We start from the raw sequence: 20483 nt of genomic DNA, 5'->3' as shown, positions 1-20483 counted from the left end.
AATAAAATCATCCTAGAGTTTACAAGTCCAAGAACCCACTAGGGGTTTAGCTCTCCATGGAGCAAGATGCAATCAATAATGAAATCGAATGTAAAAACATGTAATCAATAAGTAAACCCCCTCGTAGTCTGTATTGATGGTCTTATGGAGTTGCCTCATCTTCTTCAAGGGTTCTCTGGTTAAGCCTAGGGCACACCTCGCCGAATCAATGCCGACGAAAATTCCCACAATAACTATCTTTCAAAGGAACACGGTGTCGAAGGCCGTACAACCACTTCAAAAACCTAACTGCTATAGTAATTTTGCTGCAGTGATTTGATATAGTAAACTGCCACAGTACTTCACCAAAATACTCCAGAATCCACAGTTTTTATTGAGGCCACATGAATGGGCACACATCCATGTTGTAGATCATGTTGCGTCTTCAATAAAATCACATTGACAAAGATCTTGCTAGTATTGCACAAGTTAGACACATGAGTGTGACTGCCTTTGTGCCCCTCCAAATTATATATTCTCTTGAGCACAATGGAGGTTGGGACACACTCACATGTCTTTGAGCACATTTTGTGTCTTCGCGTTTGTTCACTCCAAGATTTCATCGACAAATGTTTCCACAATCTAATTTTGTTTTCTTTCTTCCACAATTGTCTCCACAACCCTTTATGCACAAAAGAACACAAATACACATACATAAGCTATAAAATCTGAGAAAAGTAATGCCCAATGTACGGAAAAAAAATATGTCATATTACTAATACACAAGCACTTATCACATACTGATGTATGTGGATATTTGTTCGATCAATGATGATTCAAGCCTGTCCTCCAATATCCTTTTGGGGATATGGCCTTGAGACTGCTGCATTCCCGCTAATTAGAACTCCAACTAAGATAGTTGAAATGACAACATATTAGATGTGGACTGGGTGAAAGCCTAATATGACTTTTCTATGGATTTAGGGTTGTGAGTCATATTTTAAAAGGATAACATCGAACAAGCTTGCATCCAAGAATGACAAGTGCCTATTTGTGGGGTATCCCAAGGAAACTAAGGGATACTATTTCTACAACCGTAATGAGAACAAAGTGTTTGTTGCTCGGAATGGTGTTTTCTTAGAAAAGAAGTTTATTCTCAAGAAGAATAGTGGGAGTGGAGTACAACTTAAGGAGGTTCAAGTACTACAAATTCCTATAGAGAATAGTTTGGAAATGTAATCAGATTCACAAAGAGTTGTGGAACCCGAACCCATTACACAAGAACCAAGAAGGTTTGGTAGAATTCGTAACAAGCCTGAGAGATATGGATTTTTCATCACTCACAATTAAAGCTTAGAGTTAGTGGATTAGGATGAGCCCACCATCTACCGAGAGGAAATTGAGAGTTCTGATTTGGATAAATGGCTTGGAGCTATGAAATCTGAAATGCAATCGATGTATGATAACCAAGTATGGCCTTTGGTTGATCCACCAGAAGATGCTAAGATCATCGAGTGCAAATGGATTTTTAAATGTAAAGCTGATAACACCTTCAAAGGTAGATTAGTGGTGATAGGTTTCACTGGCAGTCATGCTCAAATTCATTAGGTTTCTTATTGCCATAGTAGCATATTATGACTATTAGATATGGCAAATGGATGTCAAAATGGATTTTTTTAATGGAAACCTCCTTGAGGATGTGTACATGACACAACCTAAGGGTTTTGTCTATCAGAAGAACCCTAACAAGGTGTGCAAGCTGCTGAGGTCCATTTATGGACATAACCTAAGGGTTTTGTCATCAAGTAATACCTCTCGTGCAAGAACAAGAGGGTCATATTCCTAGGGCTTGAGAAGCTGATCTTACTTCCTCTTCGCATGTTATCTAGCCTACAAATTAGAGTGATATGTTCTAAACTACAAAAAAAATAGAAAAAACTCTAAGATGAGTGTCTACAGTCGAGGCAAAGTAGGGGTTAAAATCAAGGGGTGAAGCTAGTAACGGATATGGATTTCCTTGAGGCTACTAAAGTGAGAAAGATGCTACAACTATCATGCAATTAGTAGTTTGGACAAAGAGATTGCTAAGATAGGCCAACCTGATGGTCACGACAATTGACCCCTAATCCGGTATGAATATTGATACGGAATTTTTTCTGACCAAATCCTCCTATGATTGCCATACAAGTAGGGAATTTTCTAATTAGGGCCGAAACACAAACTAGGTCCAACCCTAATATTGGAGGGGCACAAAATACCCGATGGTCACGGCGTATTTGTACATGGATCCCTTCCAAGCTAGGTGTGTCTAGTACAAGATTGATGGTCAGGCAACCTAGTACAACCTAGAAATTGACATATAGAGTTCTCATGCATATCAACACATCAAAGTACACCAAGAATGAATCATAATCACACCAAAATGTAATAGAATAGCTTAAAGCATCCAACTAAATAAGTTCACCCCAAGGTTAACAAACATCCGGTGACCTTGGGGTTTAGTTGTTCATGCTAACAAGATACATGTAAAATCCACAAAAACAACTAAATAAAATAACATAAACTCCATCAAGTGATGAATGTGGAGAGACAAGTTGCGAGAAGCTTCCAACGATGCTACCAAAGGGGTGGCTTCCTTGCCCTCTACAAGCTTGAACAATTGGAGATGATGCTATATCTTGTGTAATCCTTTGATTTCCTTGCCTAAAATGCCATCTTGAGCCTTCTTTACCACGAATTTGGAAGATGGAGAGGAATGGTGGAGGTAGGAGAAGCAAGTGTTGAAGAATGTCTCCAAAAAGCCCTAAAAGTCTTTTTAAAGACCTTCTTGGGATGGCTTCACGGCCTCATTCACGGGCGTGAAGGAGCCCATAAGGGTCTCAGGATTTAACCAAAACATTCATAAAGTGCTACAGTAAAATGCTATAGCACTACTACTATAGTAAAACTGTATATTCTTTAGCCTGTTCATGGGCGTCTTCACGGCCATCAGCAAACACGTCAACAAAACCTAAGGCTTTGTGGTTTTCTAACTTCTTTGTGATACATAAAATGCCATTTTTGGTATCATTTTCCTTCTCTTTTGCATTATCAACCTCACCATGGCACCCTCAAGACCTGTAACATGAATAAGATAGATTAAATCACACAAACAACAATAATTCATAGATTAATACATAAATAATACAATAAAGATACATATAGAATACACACATTTAGGAGTTTATCACATCCCAAAGTTAGAACCTCCATTTCAATGTGGCAATCAAAGGGTTTGGCTTTCTCAAAAATGAGGATGAGCCTTGTGTGTACAAGAAGGATAGTGGGAGCATAGTCATTTTCCTTGTGTTATATGTCGATGATATCTTGCGTATTTGAAATGACATCCCGACATTGTTAAATGTTAAGCAATGGTTAGGGAAGTGTTTCTCAATAAAGGACTTAGGTGAACTAGAGATTATACTAGGTATAAAGAACTATAGGGATAGATCACAACAGCTTTTGGGACTAAGTCAAGAAAAGCACATAGATACGATACTAAAATGGTTCATTATGTCTAAGTCCAAGAAAGGGTTTTTACCCATGTCTCAGGGAGTTGTTCTAAGTAAAGGTGATTATCCTCAAACTGAAGAACAAAGGGAACACATGAGTAAGATCCATTACGCATCTATTATAGGATCTATCATGTGTGTCATGATATGTACTAGGCTGGATGTCGCACATGCACTAAGCATGACTAGCAGATTCCAACCGGATCCAGGGGAAAACCATTGGTCTGCTGCCAAGAGTATTCTTAAGTACTTATGAAGGGCTAAAGATCACAGTGTACGGTGGTGATAATGAGCTCATTGTAACTGGTTACATTGATGCTGCATTTAAAACTAATACCGATGATAATAAATCACAATCTGATTATGTGTTTTGCTTGAATGGAGGTGCTGTAAGCTGGAAGAGCTCAAAACAAGACATCGTCACTGATTCTACCATAGAGTCTGAGTATATAGCTGTATCAGATGCTGTTAAGGAAGCTGTTTGGCTTAAGAGGTTTCTTACAGGGTTAGGAGTTGTTCTAAGCATCCTAGATCCAACAAATCTTTTTTGTGATAAAAGAGGACATAACACAGGCCAAGGAGCCCCGGTCACACCAGAAGTCTAAACACATACTCAGGAGATTCCATCTTATTCTGGAGATCATCGACAGAATAGATGTGAAAGTTTGCAAGATTACTGGAGAAAACAATGTGGCTAATCCTTTAACCAAGCAGTTGGCAAGGCTAAAACATGATCGTCATGTTAGGTCTTTTGGTCTTAGAGTTATGCCTGATTGGGACTAGTACTAGTAGGAGATTCTTAGTGTCAGCCCTTGACCCAATGAACTCTTATTAATTGGATAATTATTATGAGGCATCATTTTATCAATTATTATTTTTATGCATAGTTATTAAGATAAAACATCCTTGAATTTTGGTTCTACTCAAGTTAGCAAATGCGTGATTTGGATAGTAAAGCCTTGGAACATAAACTTGAACAATATTCTAAATGTCCCTAGCTAATTATTTTCATGGGAATGAAACTAAATTAAGACTAGTATGTCTTTTGTGAGATGGCCTTGTTTTACGGGACTAATAAGTGCTTGTGCGATATGAATGTGAAGCGTTCTTTCCTAATGTTGAGCATTACTTTTCTCGGGTTTTTACACTAATATGTGTGTTTTTATGTTACTTTTATGCAGGTAGGGTTGTGAGGCCGAGTATGAAGGAAAGAAACCAAGGTGGATCATAATGCACCGATTTTGGAGGAAATTTTGCTAATGTTCAAACGCGAAGACATAGGTCGTGTGTGAGATGCTAGAGTGTGTGCCAACCTCCTCGTATTTTAGTTAGCACAACCATTTGGAAGGGCACAAGGGCAGTCACACTCAAGCATTCCGACTTATGCACATAGAACAAGATTTCCACCAACTTGTCCATCATTAAAGAAGCAAAGCGATCCACGACGTAAACGTGTGCCCGTTTGCGTCACCTTGATGAAAGTACGGATTCGGGAATATTTTAGGCCAGGTGTTATAGCAGAGAAATGTAGCAAAAGTACTGTAGCAACACTGTTCGCAGCCGCCCGAAAATCATAATTCCAAAGAATCCATACGGGCGTGTGGAAATTACCCACGCCCGTGTGGAAATTCTACAGGGGCGCCCACAGGGGCGTGTGGATTCCCGATTCCGGCCCTATTTAAAGCCGATTCAGCCCCGATTTCAGCATTTTTCTCCATTTTTTCCACAACTTGAGAGAGGGTTTCTGCTAGGGTTTTGAGAGGTATTGGCTAGGGTTTTGGAGAGGTTCTACGGCTCCGACATCGTCATTCCTTTGGAAGAAGATTAGTAGAGGAGCTTCCGTCGAGGTGTATCCTATACCGGACAAGGGAATCCTTGGACGACGAGTAGAGGACTTTCCACAAGACCATCGACACGACTATCGAGGGGGTTTCTCTATGGATTCATTGCTTTTACATTCTATTTCTTTGATTGTACTTAGCTCCATGGAGAGCTAAACCCCTAGTGGGTACTTGGGTATTTGTGAACCCTAGGATGTATTTGTTTCATTGAATCTCTTTATTATGCTTTCAATTAATTGATGTTTGTTGTGAGTTCCAACCTTGAATGCTTGATTGTATGAATATTTCCCCTAGAGTGACACTAGGGTTGAGAGTTCTTGTTGGTAACCTTGAGAGTGAGTGACACACCACGAGCGTTAGACAAAGCTAGGTTGGAGAGGGTTGAGAGGGTGAGTAGAGAGGTACAGGAGCGTCCCCTTTTCCCCTCCGGCGTGATAGATTCTACCTCCGTTCCTCAAGTTCTTTGCGGCCATAATAGAGTGAATGGTGTAAGGGATGATCCTCCGCTGGGGCTTAGTTGCACGTGCAACGGAGTGAAGCGTTGAGGTGATCTTAGTATCTAGGGCTTAATCGTGGTTAGGGACCTTCCACCTGGACCAAAGGGTTAGGTCTACAATTAGTACGAGATTTATCACTTGGAATCCCTAGAGCTCATTGCAACTCTATTCGAGTGCGAGGTTGAGAGGTTATCTAATCTCTCCTCCGGGACATGTATAGAGTTAGGAATAGTTGACCTTAGATTTGAGATTATGTATTTAAGGGTTTCCACGACTCACCATTGCATTGATTAGGAAGCATAATAGAGGGTTCTTGCACTTGAAACCATTGTCCTAGGCGGAGCATTATCCGAGTACCCCATCTTTATCGATTGCCTTACCTCCTCCTTTACTTGTGCTCTCTTACTTGTTTCTTTTACTTTTGTGAATTGAATCATTGTCACACTTATCACTACTGATCTTTCACATATCTAAGAAGCGGATTAAGTGTTTTTATTCCCTACTCCCTGTGGATTCGATACCCGCTCATCCGGGATTATTACTTCTAGAAACCCGTGTACTTACGGGATATACGCAAGGGATCTTGTCAAGTTTTTGGCGCCGTTGCCCGGGAGTAGGCGTTTAGAGATACTTTGCACTTTGTTTTCTTAGCTATTTCACCATACATTTTATTTCATATCTTCTTATTCTATCATCGTTCTGATTTCTTTTTCTTTCTTTTTGGGTGCAGCTCCAGGTTATGACCCGAGGGAATCCCTCAATATTGATTGAAGGAGATCCTGAGCTTGAACGTACTCTTAGAAGAAAAGGGAAAGAGCCTGTGCAAAAACAGAATAATTTAGCTGATTTGGATGTGGAAGAATTTGAAAACATGGTAGAAGAGAATGAGCAACAATGAACATTATCCAATTATGCCCGACCTTTAGTGTTGGGGACACAGTCGAGTATTGTGCGTCCCCCGATTACAGCTCAGAACTTTGAACTGAAGCCTGCGTTCATCCACATGTTGCAGCAATCCGCACAATTCAATGGTTTGGCCGATGAAGATCCAAACAGTCATATAGAGAGCTTTCTTGAGGTGTGTGATATTCTGAAGATAAACGGGGTGATGGATGATGCAATCAAGTTGCGAGCCTTCCCATTTTCCCTAAAGGGGAGAGCGAAGCAGTGGCTACACTCATTACCTAGAGCGTTAATTACCACGTGGGAGGAGATGGTAGAAGCTTTTCTGGCGCGTTATTTCCCTCCCGGAAAATCAGTAAAGCTTAGGAACGAGATCTTATCCTTCGTTCAGTTGGAATTGGAGTCTCTATTCGAGACATGGGAAAGTTTCAAGGAGCTCCTGAGAAAGTGCCCGCAACACGGATTCACGTAGTGGATGATTGTTCAGACCTTTTATAATGGTTTGAATCCGAGTACAAGGCAACTCTTGGATGGGACAGCAGGAGGTACCTTAGGTAGCAAGACCCCCGATGAGGCCCGTCAGTTAATTGAAGAAATAGGGTTAAACAACTACCAATGGAATGCTAGGGAGAAGAAAAAAGTGGCCGGTCTCCATGAAATAGATGCGGTAACTTCATTGGCGGCTCAAGTGGAAAATTTGAGTAAGAAGTTAGATCTTCTAACTTCAAATAGAGTGTCGGCCGTGACTAATTGCACCGGGTGTGGTGAAGGACATGCTCCCTTCGATTGCCCGATCTCTATCGGTGATGTTTCTTCGGTGGAGAACGTTGATTTTGTAGGTAATGGCATGAGACCTCAAGGAAACCCATATAGCAATACCTACAATCCGGGTTGGAAGAATCATCCCAATTTCTTATGGAGTAATTAGGGTACACAAAAGGCCATGGGGCCAGCGGGTTTCCAACAACAACAACAACAAGCCCCTCAGGTGGAAAACAGAGTCTCAGGTTTGGAAACCCGAATGAATTACTTAGAGAAGCGCTTGACTAGATTTGTGCAATATGAAAATACATGGTTTGAATCAGTTGAGGCTACACTTCGCAACCACACCGCCTCTTTGCATAACCTTGAAAATTAGGTGGGGCAAATTGTGAAGTCTTTCTATGAAAGGCCACATGGAAGCTTGCCGAGCAATACAGAGACCAACCTTAGAGAGCATGTGAAGGCGATCACTTTGAGAAGTGGTCGTGACGGTGAAGGTAGGATTCCAAGTGAGAAGCCAAAAGAACACGCACCTAAGGTTATAGAGGTAGAAGAGGGAACAAGCAAAGAGAAAGAAGTGGCACCCCCACCTTTCAAGCCAAGAATCCCTTATCCCTCTAGATTGAAAAATGACCAAGGGGATGAACAGTACAAGATGTTCTTGAGTTTGTTCAAGCAATTCCACATCAATATTCCTTTTGTTGAGGCATTGGCCCAAATGCCTAAGTATGCGAAGTTCTTGAAAGACTTGTTGACCAACAAGAGGAAGTTGGAGGAGAGTGCTTCAGTGATTCTAGATGCTTCATGCTCGGCGGTGTTGCAAAGGAACATGCCGAACAAGAAGAAACACCCAAGAAGCTTCATCATTCCGTGTAGAATTGGCAATATGGTTGAAGAAATGGCATTGGCGGACTCAGGGGCAAGCATCAACGTCATTCCATAAACCTTCTTTCGAAAGTTAGGCTTGGGTGAGCCTAGGCCCACTCGGATGACTTTGCAATTGGATTGACCGAACGGTGAGACATCCGAGGAGTATCATCAAAGATGTACTTGTCAAGGTGGACAAGTATATATTTTCTATAGACTTTGTGGTGCTAGACGTCGATGAGGATGCAGATGTACCTTTGATACTTGGGAGACCGTTCTTGCGGACTTCCAAGGCATTGATTGACATGGACGGCGGAGAGCTAACTTTAAGGGTTTGAGATGACAAGCTCACATACCGCCTTGCTGAAGCCATGCGGCATTCTCTTGATTTCGATAATACTTTATACTTTCTAGACACTACTGATGAGATTGTTGATGAATACATGCAGGAAATGTTCAATCCGGACCCATACGAGGGTTTGTTCGACCAAGATTAGGATTATGAAGAAGTAATGATGCTTGGTTTGACGGAAGAAGTACCATCTACCCCGGGGATCTTGAAGAAGGTGCTCCGGAAAATGAAGAAGGCTAGGAGACGCCACCGGAAACACTCCAAGGCTATTGGAGACGTCTGTAAACCGAAGGAGTTGGATGAACCATCGCTAGGTGGTCCGAAGCCCGATAATTCACCCTCTATCCTCAAGAGACTTTGCACATCATGCTTTCAAGTCATGGGTAAGAGGGCAACCTTCATCTATGAACCCCCATGAGGTAAGACAAGGTACGTCAAGCTTAGTGACGTTAAACAAGCGCTTCTTGGGAAGCAACCCAAGTGTTTACTGTTTTCTTATCTTCTAGTTTAGTTTGTTTGCATGAATAATTTGTTAAGTGTTGGTGTCTTGATTTTTAGATGCTTGTGCTGAGATTTTCTGGTGGGCTTTGAGTATTCATCGTGTGTTTTCATGTGGAATTGGCGAAGTTATGTCGTTTGAGCTTTATTCCATGTTTTTCGCTGGTAAAACTTGCATACTAGGGCAGGCTCTGAGTGTCTAAACATGTTCAGAAACTTTCTGCAGAGCCTGCAGGTTTTTCTAAGGCATCCAGTGAAAACGCACGGGCGTGTGGAATTTTCGCACGTCCGTGTATTTGTATTGCGAGCTCATCCAGAGAAGGCACAGGGACGTGCGGCTGCCCCTGTGAATGACCATGCGAATATCCCGAGAGCGCACAGGGGCGTGAACTCGCTCCTGTGGGCGACCTTGTGAAAACTACACGGGCGTGGGTAATTTCCGCACGCCCGTGCGAATCTTTGCAGAGGAGCTCTCGCCATCCCGAGAAGACACAGGGGCGTGCGCTTGCCCCTGTGAGTTGAGACTGTGAATGTCCACGCCCGTGCATAATTTCCGCACGGGCGTGCGAAACCTTTAGGAGATTTTCTCGGATGTCCAAAGCAGTCACAGGGCGTGCATCTGCCCCTGTTGGTCTGGCGCACGGGCGTGCATAATTTCCGCACGCCCGTGTAGGGGTGTTCAGAGACTGTGCGAGTTTCTCGAGAGCGCACAAGGGCATGCATCTGCCCCTGTGGAGCTCTCTTAATGAGGCACACGGGCATGGGTAATTTCCGCACGCCTGTGTGGATGCGCAGAACGCCAAGGGGCGCGACTTCTTTTTAAAGAGGAGTCATTTCTTTCCTTGTTCACATCCTCTATTCCTCTGAGAATGCCCTCACATCATTCCCTGACTTCCTTGTGTCAATTTGGTGGAGTTATTGCGAGGTTTTCCGACCGAATCTTACGTTTCTCATCTCAACTCATCGGTGAGCCCTCTTTTTCTGTTTTCTTGATTTCTTCGTCAATTCATGATTTAATTCTGTGAATCCTGTCAGACACTCTTTGTTTCTTCAATTAGGGGGATTAGTCATGTTTAGAACAAAGTTAGAAGTAGTTTTAAGATTTATTTTTAGATTTTTAAGGCGCGGCCGTGTGGGTTTTTCACACCTCGTGGATCCACATGGGCGTGCGGAAATTCCGCACGACCTTGTGGAATTCTGCAGTAATGCTTTATCATCTTGTTTGACCGATTTCTTCTCAAATTTTACAGATTATGGCAACCCGGTCAAAGAAGCAAGGTGATAAGCGGCCGCATGAGTCATCTTCCGAGTCTGAGGACATGAGTTGGCAGACTCGATTCCTTGATACAAGTATACTGAGAGATCTGCAGCAAGGAGACGAGTTGGCAGATGAGGTCGAGGATCTTATATCGGTAGGTGGTTGGAGGCAGTTATTGACTATTAGAGAGCCAGCCATACGAGAGCTCGCATTGGAGGTCTTGTCATCATTTGATTTCGATAGATCCTATTCGAGCTTTGACAGTATTGATGCCAGTCAGTTCAGAGTATTTGGACACCACCATAGCTTGAGCGTTACTCAGTTTTCAGTTCTACTTGGCTTGTATGAGGAGGTATTCACAGACACTGAGGAGTACTCTCAGTTATCGACTGATTATCCTGGAGCCTTGACCCCGCAGAGAGCTTACAGAGTGCTATGTGTTCAGGGTCAGTAGGAGCCGGGGGTGTCTAAGGCCACATGCCTTTCCCGACCTGCATACAGATATTTACATGCCATCATGAGTAGGTCAGTGAATGGTCGTGGTGATAGCACTGGTGTTTTGAGCCGACATGAACTTCTGTACTTGTACTCGATGGTGTAGCGCATACCGATTCACTTAGGACACATCATGGCAAAGTACATCATACATCAGGGGCATTATGCTAGACTGGGAGCGATCTTCTTGGGCCCCTACATTACGAGATTAGTGTTGGGGATGGGTCTCTTGGATGCGATTCGTGGGGCTGAGAAGATGAGTATACCTACCCCCCTGAGTTTAGAGACACTGAGATTGATGGGCATGGTCCGTAGAGTTCGGACTGGGGTTTATGCGTTGGTGCTACCAGCTCCAGAGATAGCTGAGGGTGAGGGTGATCATGCCGAGGCTTCCCAGCCTGCTCCCCAGCCTCAGTTAGCACCGATGAAGACCGAGGCACCTTCGGCGGCAGAGGACGCTCCCCCCGTACGTATGTTTTCACGATCTCGAGCCCATGATCACTTCGAGAGGCTCGAGAGTACGGTGGGAGTGATACAGACAGAGGTGGCTGAGGTTCGAGCAGAGATTGCCGAGATTAGGGCTATGCAAGCCACTCAGTACATAGAGTTCATGGCACGTTTCGACGTATTACACCAGATCTTAGAGCGAGACATCGCGTCCTCATTTGTCTTGCGACCGAGGACTCCTCAGCCCCCCTTGGCATCTCCTGTAACCCCATCTCCTATACCAGCACCGGTGGATCCACCTTATGTTTCCCCACCACCAGCAGTAGCAGAGGAGCCGACAGAACGTGACACCGACATTTGATTTTATTTTTCAGCATTTTCTTTATTTTGCATTTTATTTTAGACTTGTTCACTCAGAAAGGATTCTCCTTCTGAGTTTATTTTCATTTTTCATCTCGAGTTGTATTCACTGTCTATTTTTTATATATACTCGAGTTAATTTTGTTTTATTGAGCTTCACTGAACCCCCTCGTATATGGGTGCAGATGGTCTTGTCACTTGCAGAATTGAGACTTTGTCATGGGCACGCCCAAAATGCTTTGGCACTTGATTGTGTGAGCTTCACAACCCGTTGGACCACTACTCCCAAGGATTTTGCTTCATCAAACGCAACACTAGGAGTTAGGGGAGTATTGTTTTGATTGCTTCTCCCATATATATTCTTCATTGATATACATTATGAGTGAGCTTGCATGTGTACATTGGGGACAATGTACAACTTAAGTGTGGGGGGAAGTTTCATAGTGCATATATCTTTTATATTAGTTTTGATTGTTATACATGCTCACATAGCCAATGGTGGTTCACCTTAGTTGCAATGATTATATTCTTGAGTTTAGGAGAATTTTTAACATTGAATATCTTCATGCTCTAGTTTTATTTGAATTTTTAGGAATTTTTGCCTGAATTACACTCAGTGCACTACTCACTCTTTAAACTCTATTGGAAACTCATGTTCGATGTTAAAGGGACTAGTTATAGTTGTTTCTTGTGTTAAATTCTGAAAAAAAATGAATGATAAAAAGAAGGAACAAAATAGTTTTCTTGTTTGTTTTGCATTTTGGGTGGAAAGAGCTACCACCTATGTAGTATGAAGCTATTCTCATAAGTCGGATACTAGTTATGCCCTAATGAGAGAAAGAGCTATCTCATAGGATGAGTGAAAGCTACTACTCCGGTAGAAAGAGCTACCACCTCGAAAGTGTGAAAGCCACCTTAGCGGCCGCTTGAGAAATGGCTACCTTAGAGAATGTGTGAAGCTACTACCATCTTTAAATTTTTGTTATTTTCTTGCAGTAGATAAATAAGTCCCTTATACTTAGAGCTTTGAGGAGTATACCTTGGGTTGACTTGAGTGAGTCCACACACTTTCACGATTTCGGTTTTGTTGTCCTTTTTTATTCAAGTTTTTAACTTGAGCTTCGTTCTTTCATATTTAGTGTTGAAATTTCCCTTACTTGTAGAATGCTCTCTTTGTATACTTTGGTGAACCTAACGCCAAGCACTTTCAATATTTTCTTCATTGATGCACAGAATGTTTAATTTTTGCTTGAGGACAAGCAAAAGTTTAAGTGTGGGGGAGTTTGATAAGTGCTTGTGCGATATGAATGCGAAGCGTTCTTTCCTTATGTTGAGCATTACTTTTCTCGGGTTTTTACACTAATATGTGTGTTTTTATGTTACTTTTATGCAGGTAGGGTTGTGAGGCCGAGTATGAAGGAAAGAAACCAATGTGGATCATAATGCACTGATTTTGGAGAAAATCTTGCTAATGTTCAAACGCGAAGATATAGGTCAGGTGTGAGATGCTAGAGTGTGTGCCAACCTCCTCGTATTTGAGTTAGCACAACCATTTGGAGGGGTACAAGGGCAGTCACACTCAAGCATTCCGACTTATGCACATAGAACAAGATTTCCACCAACTTGTCCGTCATTAAAGAAGCAAAGCGATCCACGACGTGAACGTGTGCCCATTTGCGTCATCTCGATGAAAGTATGGATTCGGGAAGTATTTTAGGACAGGCACTGTAGCAGAGCAACGCAGCAAAAGCATTGTTCATAGCTAGCCGAAAATTACAATTCCAGAGAATCCACACGGGCATGTGGAAATTACCCACGCCCGTGTGGACATTCCACAGGGGCGTGTGGATTCCCGATTCCAGCCCTATTTAAAGCGGAATCAGCCCCGATTTTGGTATTCTTTCTCTATCTTTTCCCCAACTTGAGAGAGGGCTTCGGCTTGGGTTTTGAAGGGTATTGGCCAAGGTTTTGGAGAGGTTCTACGGCTCTGACATTGTCATTCCTGAGGAAGAAGGTTGGTAGGGGAGCTTCCGTCGAGGCGTATCCTATACCGGATGAGGGAATCCTTGGACGACGAGTTGAGGACTCTCCACAAGACCATCGACACGATCATCGAGGGGGTTTCTTTATGGATTCATTGCTTTTACGTTCGATTTCTTTGATTGTACTTAGCTCCATGGAGAGCTAAACCCCTAGTGGGTACTTGGGTGATTGTGAACCCTAGGATGTATTCGTTTCTTTGAACTTCTTTATTATGCTTTCAATAAATTGATGTTTATTGTGAGTTCTAACCTTGAATGCTTGATTGTATGAACATTTTCCCTAAAGTGACACTAGGGTTAAGAGTTCTTGTTGGTAACCTTGTGAGTGAGTGACACACCACGAGCATTAGACAAAGCTAGGTTGGAGAGGGTTGAGTGGGTGAGCCGAGAGATACAGGAGCGTCCCCTTTCTCCTCTGGCGTGATAGATTCTACCTCCATTCCTCGAGTTCTTTGCAGCCATAATAGAGTGAATGGTCTAAGGGATGACCCTCCGCTGAGGCTTAGTTGCGTGTGCAACTGAGTGAAGCGTTGAGGTGATCTTAGTATCTAGGGCTTAATCGTGGTTAGGGAGCTTCCACCTGGACCAAAGGGTTAGGTCTATAATTAGGACGAGATTTATGACTTGGAATCCCTAGAGCTCATTGCAACTCTATTCAAGTGCGAGGTTGAAAGGTTATCTAATCTCTCCTCCGGGACATGTACAGAGTTAGGCATAGTTGACCTGAGATTTTGGATTATGTATTTAAGGATTTCCACGACTCACCATTGCATTGATTAAGAAACATAATAGGGGGTTCTTGCACTTGAAACGATTGTCCTAGGTGGAGCATTATCCGAGTACCCCATCTTTATCGATTGCCTTACCTCCTCCTTTACTCGTGCTCTATTACTTGATGCTTTTACTTTTGACAATTGAATCATTGTCACACTTATCACTACCGATCTTTCACATAGCTAAGAATCAAATTAAGTGTCTTTACTCCCTACTACCTGTGGATTCGATACCCGCTCATCTGGGATTATTACTTCTAAAATTGGGGCTGATTCGGCTTTAAATATGGCTGGAATCGGGCGACTACACGGGCGTGGATGCTTCACGTGCCCGAGTGGAATTTCCACACGGGCGTGGATAATTTCCGCACGCCCGTGTGGATTCTCTGAACTCCTGTTTTCTCGGCCAGCTGTGAACAGTGCTGCTACAGTACTTGCTGCCATGTTGCTACATTTCTCCGCTACAGTATCTGGTCTGAATAGCTTCCCGAATCCATACTTTCATCGGAGTAACACAAACGGGCACACGTTCACGTCGTGGATCACTTGCTTCTTCAATGATGGGCAAGTTGGTGGAGCTCTTTTTCTACGTGCATAAGTCAGAATGCTCGAGTGTGACTGCCTTTGTGCCCCTCCAATTGGATGTGCCAAACTCGAATACGAGGAGGTTGGCACACACTCTAGCATCTCAATCTGACCTATGTCTTCGCGTTTGAACCTTAGAAAAATTTCCTCCAAAATCGGTGCATTGTGATCCACATTGGCTTCTTTCCTTCATACTCGGCCTCACAACCCTACCTGCATAAAAGTAACATAAAACACACATATTAGTGTAAAAATCCGAGAAAAGTAATGCTCAACATAAGGAATGAACGCTTCACATTCATATCACACAAGCACTTATCAGTTATCTTCATGTGTTTGTTTTGTTTTACGAGGTTGTGCTTTATTGTTCTATATTTGTGAACTCGTATTTCTTTTCTATGTTGTTGAGCTTCATTGAACACCTTATTTCTGTGCAGATGGCCTTGAGAGTAATGTTGATAATGTTTTTGTCATGGACACTACCATGTGACATTGTCACATGGTCGTGTGAGCTTCACAACCTGATGAACGCAACACACCCATGAGTTAGACTTCACCAAATGATGAATGAGGAGTTCAAGAGAGTATTGTTTTAATTTCATTCCCGCACACATTATGCTTCCATTGATGCTGTTTTTAATGTGCTTACATCCGTACATTGAGGACAATGAACATCTTAAGTGTGGGGGAGGTTTCACCTTATGCATGACTTTCATATGTGTTTTCATGAGCATGCTCTTGTTGCCAATAAAGGTTCACCTTAGGGTTAAGAGTTTAATTCTTAGTTTTTGGAGGTTGTAAACTGACAAGGTCCCGTTGTGTATATCCCGCAAGTGCACGGGTTTGTCGAAGTAATAATCTCGGATGAGCGGGTATCGAATCCACATGGAGTAGGGAATAAAAACACTTAATTCGCTTCTTAGCTATGTGAAAGATCAATAGTGATAAATGTGACAATGATTCAATTCTCAAAGGTAAAAGCAACAAGTAAGAGAGCATGAGTAAAGGAGAAGGTAAGGTAATCGATAAAGATGGAGTACTCGGATACTGCTCCGCCTAGGATGATCGCTTCAAGTGCAAGAACCCTCTATTATGCTTCCTAATCAATGCAATAGTGAGTCGTGGAAATCCTTCATTACATAGCCCCAAATCTAAGGTCAACTATGCCTAACTCCATACATGTCCCGGAAGAGAAATCGAATGATCTCAACACCTCGCACTCGCATAGAGTTGCAATGAGCTCTAGGGATTCCAAGTGATAAATCTCTTCCTAATTATAGACCTAACCCTTTGGTCCAGGTGGAAGGTCCCTAACCATGATTAAGCCCTAGATACTAAGATCACCTCAACGCTTCACTCCGTTGCACTCGCAACTAAGCCCCAGCGGAGGGTCATTCCTTAGACCATTCACCCTATCATGGCCGTAAAGAACTTGAGGAACGGAGGTAGAATCTATCACGTCAGAGGGGAAAGGGGACGCTCCTGTACCTCTTGACTCACGCTCTCAACCCTCTCCAACCTAGCTTTGTCTAACACTCATGGTGTGTCACTCACTCACAAGGTTACCAATGAGAACTCTCAACCCTAGTGTCACCCTAAGGGGAATGTTCATACAATCAAGCATTCAAGGTTGGAACTCACAATAAACATCAATTAATTGAAAGCATAATAAAGAGATTCAATGAAACGAATACATCCTAGGGTTCACAAATACCCAAGTACCCACTAGAGGTTTAGCTCTCCATGGAGCTAAGTACAATCAAAGAAATAGAATGTAAAAGCAATGAATGCATAGAAAACCCCCTCGATGGTCGTGTCGATGGTCTTGTGGAGAGTCCTCTACTCGTCGCAAGGGATCCTTTGTCTGGCCTAGGATACATCTCGCCAGATCGGTGCCGACAAAAGCTCTCCCAATAACCTTCTTCCAAACGATGCGCGATGTCGGAGACGTAGAACCTCTCCAAAACCCTAGCCAATACCCCTCAAAACCCTAGCCGAAGCCCTCTCTAAAGTTGGGAAAAAAGTTGGAAAAAAGAATGCTGATATCGGGGCTAAATCGGCTTTAAATAGGGATGGAATCGGGCGACCACACGGGCCTGTGGATCTTTCACACACCCATGTGGAATTTCCACACGGGCGTGTATAATTTCCACACGCCCGTGTGGGTTCTCTGATTTCCTGTTTTCTCGGCTGGCTGTGAACAGTGCTACTACAGTACTTTGCAAACGGGCACACGTATACGAGGAGGTTAGCCTGAATAGCTTCTCGAATCCATGCTTTCATCGGGGTAACGCAAACGGGCACACGTTCACGTCGTGGATCACTTGCTTCTTCAATGATGGGCAAGTTGGTGGAGCTCTTTTTCTACGTGCATAAGTCAGAATGCTCGAGTGTGACTGCCTTTGTGCCCCTCCAATTGGATGTGCCAAACTCGAATACGAGGAGGTTGGCACACACTCTAGCATCTCAATCTGACCTATGTCTTCGCGTTTGAACCTTAGAAAAATTTCCTCCAAAATCGGTGCATTGTGATCCACATTGGCTTCTTTCCTTCATACTCGGCCTCACAACCCTACCTGCATAAAAGTAACATAAAACACACATATTAGTGTAAAAATCCGAGAAAAGTAATGCTCAACATAAGGAATGAACGCTTCACATTCATATCACACAAGCACTTATCAGTTATCTTCATGTGTTTGTTTTGTTTTACGAGGTTGTGCTTTATTGTTCTATATTTGTGAACTCGTATTTCTTTTCTATGTTGTTGAGCTTCATTGAACACCTTATTTCTGTGCAGATGGCCTTGAGAGTAATGTTGATAATGTTTTTGTCATGGACACTACCATGTGACATTGTCACATGGTCGTGTGAGCTTCACAACCTGATGAACGCAACACACCCATGAGTTAGACTTCACCAAATGATGAATGAGGAGTTCAAGAGAGTATTGTTTTAATTTCATTCCCGCACACATTATGCTTCCATTGATGCTGTTTTTAATGTGCTTACATCCGTACATTGAGGACAATGAACATCTTAAGTGTGGGGGAGGTTTCACCTTATGCATGACTTTCATATGTGTTTTCATGAGCATGCTCTTGTTGCCAATAAAGGTTCACCTTAGGGTTAAGAGTTTAATTCCTAGTTTTTGGAGGTTGTAAAATGACAAGGTCCCGTTGTGTATATCCCGCAAGTGCACGGGTTTGTCGAAGTAATAATCCCGGATGAGCGGGTATCGAATCCACATGGAGTAGGGAATAAAAACACTTAATTCACTTCTTAGCTATGTGAAAGATCAATAGTGATAAATGTGACAATGATTCAATTCTCAAAGGTAAAAGCAACAAGTAAGAGAGCATGAGTAAAGGAGAAGGTAAGGTAATCGATAAAGATGGAGTACTCGGATACTGCTCCGCCTAGGATGATCGCTTCAAGTGCAAGAACCCTCTATTATGCTTCCTAATCAATGCAATAGTGAGTCGTGGAAATCCTTCATTACATAGCCCCAAATCTAAGGTCAACTATGCCTAACTCCATACATGTCCCGGAAGAGAAATCGAATGATCTCAACACCTCGCACTCGCATAGAGTTGCAATGAGCTCTAGGGATTCCAAGTGATAAATCTCTTCCTAATTATAGACCTAACCCTTTGGTCCAGGTGGAAGGTCCCTAACCATGATTAAGCCCTAGATACTAAGATCACCTCAACGCTTCACTCCGTTGCACTCGCAACTAAGCCCCAGCGGAGGGTCATTCCTTAGACCATTCACCCTATCATGGCCGTAAAGAACTTGAGGAACGGAGGTAGAATCTATCACGTCGGAGGGGAAAGGGGACGCTCCTGTACCTCTTGACTCACGCTTTCAACCCTCTCCAACCTAGCTTTGTGTAACACTCATGGTGTGTCACTCACTCACAAGGTTACCAATGAGAACTCTCAACCCTAGTGTCACCCTAAGGGGAATGTTCATACAATCAAGCATTCAAGGTTGGAACTCACAATAAACATCAATTAATTGAAAGCATAATAAAGAGATTCAATGAAACGAATACATCCTAGGGTTCACAAATACCCAAGTACCCACTAGAGGTTTAGCTCTCCATGGAGCTAAGTACAATCAAAGAAATAGAATGTAAAAGCAATGAATGCATAGAAAACCCCCTCGATGGTCGTGTCGATGGTCTTGTGGAGAGTCCTCTACTCGTCGCAAGGGATCCTTTGTCTGGCCTAGGATACATCTCGCCAGATCGGTGCCGACAAAAGCTCTCCCAATAACCTTCTTCCAAACGATGCGCGATGTCGGAGACGTAGAACCTCTCCAAAACCCTAGCCAATACCCCTCAAAACCCTAGCCGAAGCCCTCTCTAAAGTTGGGAAAAAAGTTGGAAAAAAGAATGCTGATATCGGGGCTAAATCGGCTTTAAATAGGGATGGAATCGGGCGACCACACGGGCCTGTGGATCTTTCACACACCCATGTGGAATTTCCACACGGGCGTGTATAATTTCCACACGCCCGTGTGGGTTCTCTGATTTCCTGTTTTCTCGGCTGGCTGTGAACAGTGCTACTACAGTACTTTGCAAACGGGCACACGTATACGAGGAGGTTAGCCTGAATAGCTTCTCGAATCCATGCTTTCATCGGGGTAACGCAAACGGGCACACGTTCACGTCGTGGATCACTTGCTTCTTCAATGATAGACAAGTTGGTGGAGCTCTTGTTCTATGTGCATAAGTCAGAATGCTCGAGTGTGACTGCCCTTGTGCCCCTCCAAATGGATGTGCTAACTAGAATACGAGGAGGTTGGCACACACTCTAGCATCTCACACCCGACCTATGTCTTCGCGTTTGAACCTTAGCAAGATTTCCTCCAAGATCGGTGCATTGTGTTCCACATTGGCTTCTTTCCTTTATACTCGGCCTCACAACCCCACCTGCACGAAAGTAACATAAAAACACACATATTAGTGTAAAAACCCAAGAAAAGTAATGCTTAACATAAGGAATGAACGCTTCGCATTCATATCGCACAAGCACTTATCATAAACATTAGGTTTTATCATGCTATAGTTTTCATCCAATTTTCTTGAATATTTTTGTCTGATTGCCATTTTTGCACTTGTCTCACTCATTAGACCTATGAAAACTTTAGTTCATCAATTTTTAGGACTTTAGTGTGCTAGCTTTGCTCGAAAAAAATGGCAATTGGTTGTTGATTGTACATATGGGGTGGAAATAGCTACCACCTATGATGTATGTAGCTACCCT

General features: G+C 42.9%; 1 non-coding gene across 1 annotated transcript; it reads right to left on the bottom strand.

Annotated features, from left to right (window-relative positions):
• Positions 1-7129: 7129 nt before the first annotated feature.
• Positions 7130-7236, bottom strand: LOC120271282. The gene has a single exon (XR_005539900.1). It is a non-coding gene; the product is annotated as a small nucleolar RNA R71 (small nucleolar RNA).
• Positions 7237-20483: the final 13247 nt, after the last annotated feature.

This window comes from Dioscorea cayenensis, chromosome 10 (genome assembly GCF_009730915.1).
Source record: "Dioscorea cayenensis subsp. rotundata cultivar TDr96_F1 chromosome 10, TDr96_F1_v2_PseudoChromosome.rev07_lg8_w22 25.fasta, whole genome shotgun sequence".
NCBI classification, from domain to species: Eukaryota; Viridiplantae; Streptophyta; class Magnoliopsida; order Dioscoreales; family Dioscoreaceae; genus Dioscorea; species Dioscorea cayenensis.
This window is presented reverse-complemented; position numbering and strand designations above follow the sequence as displayed.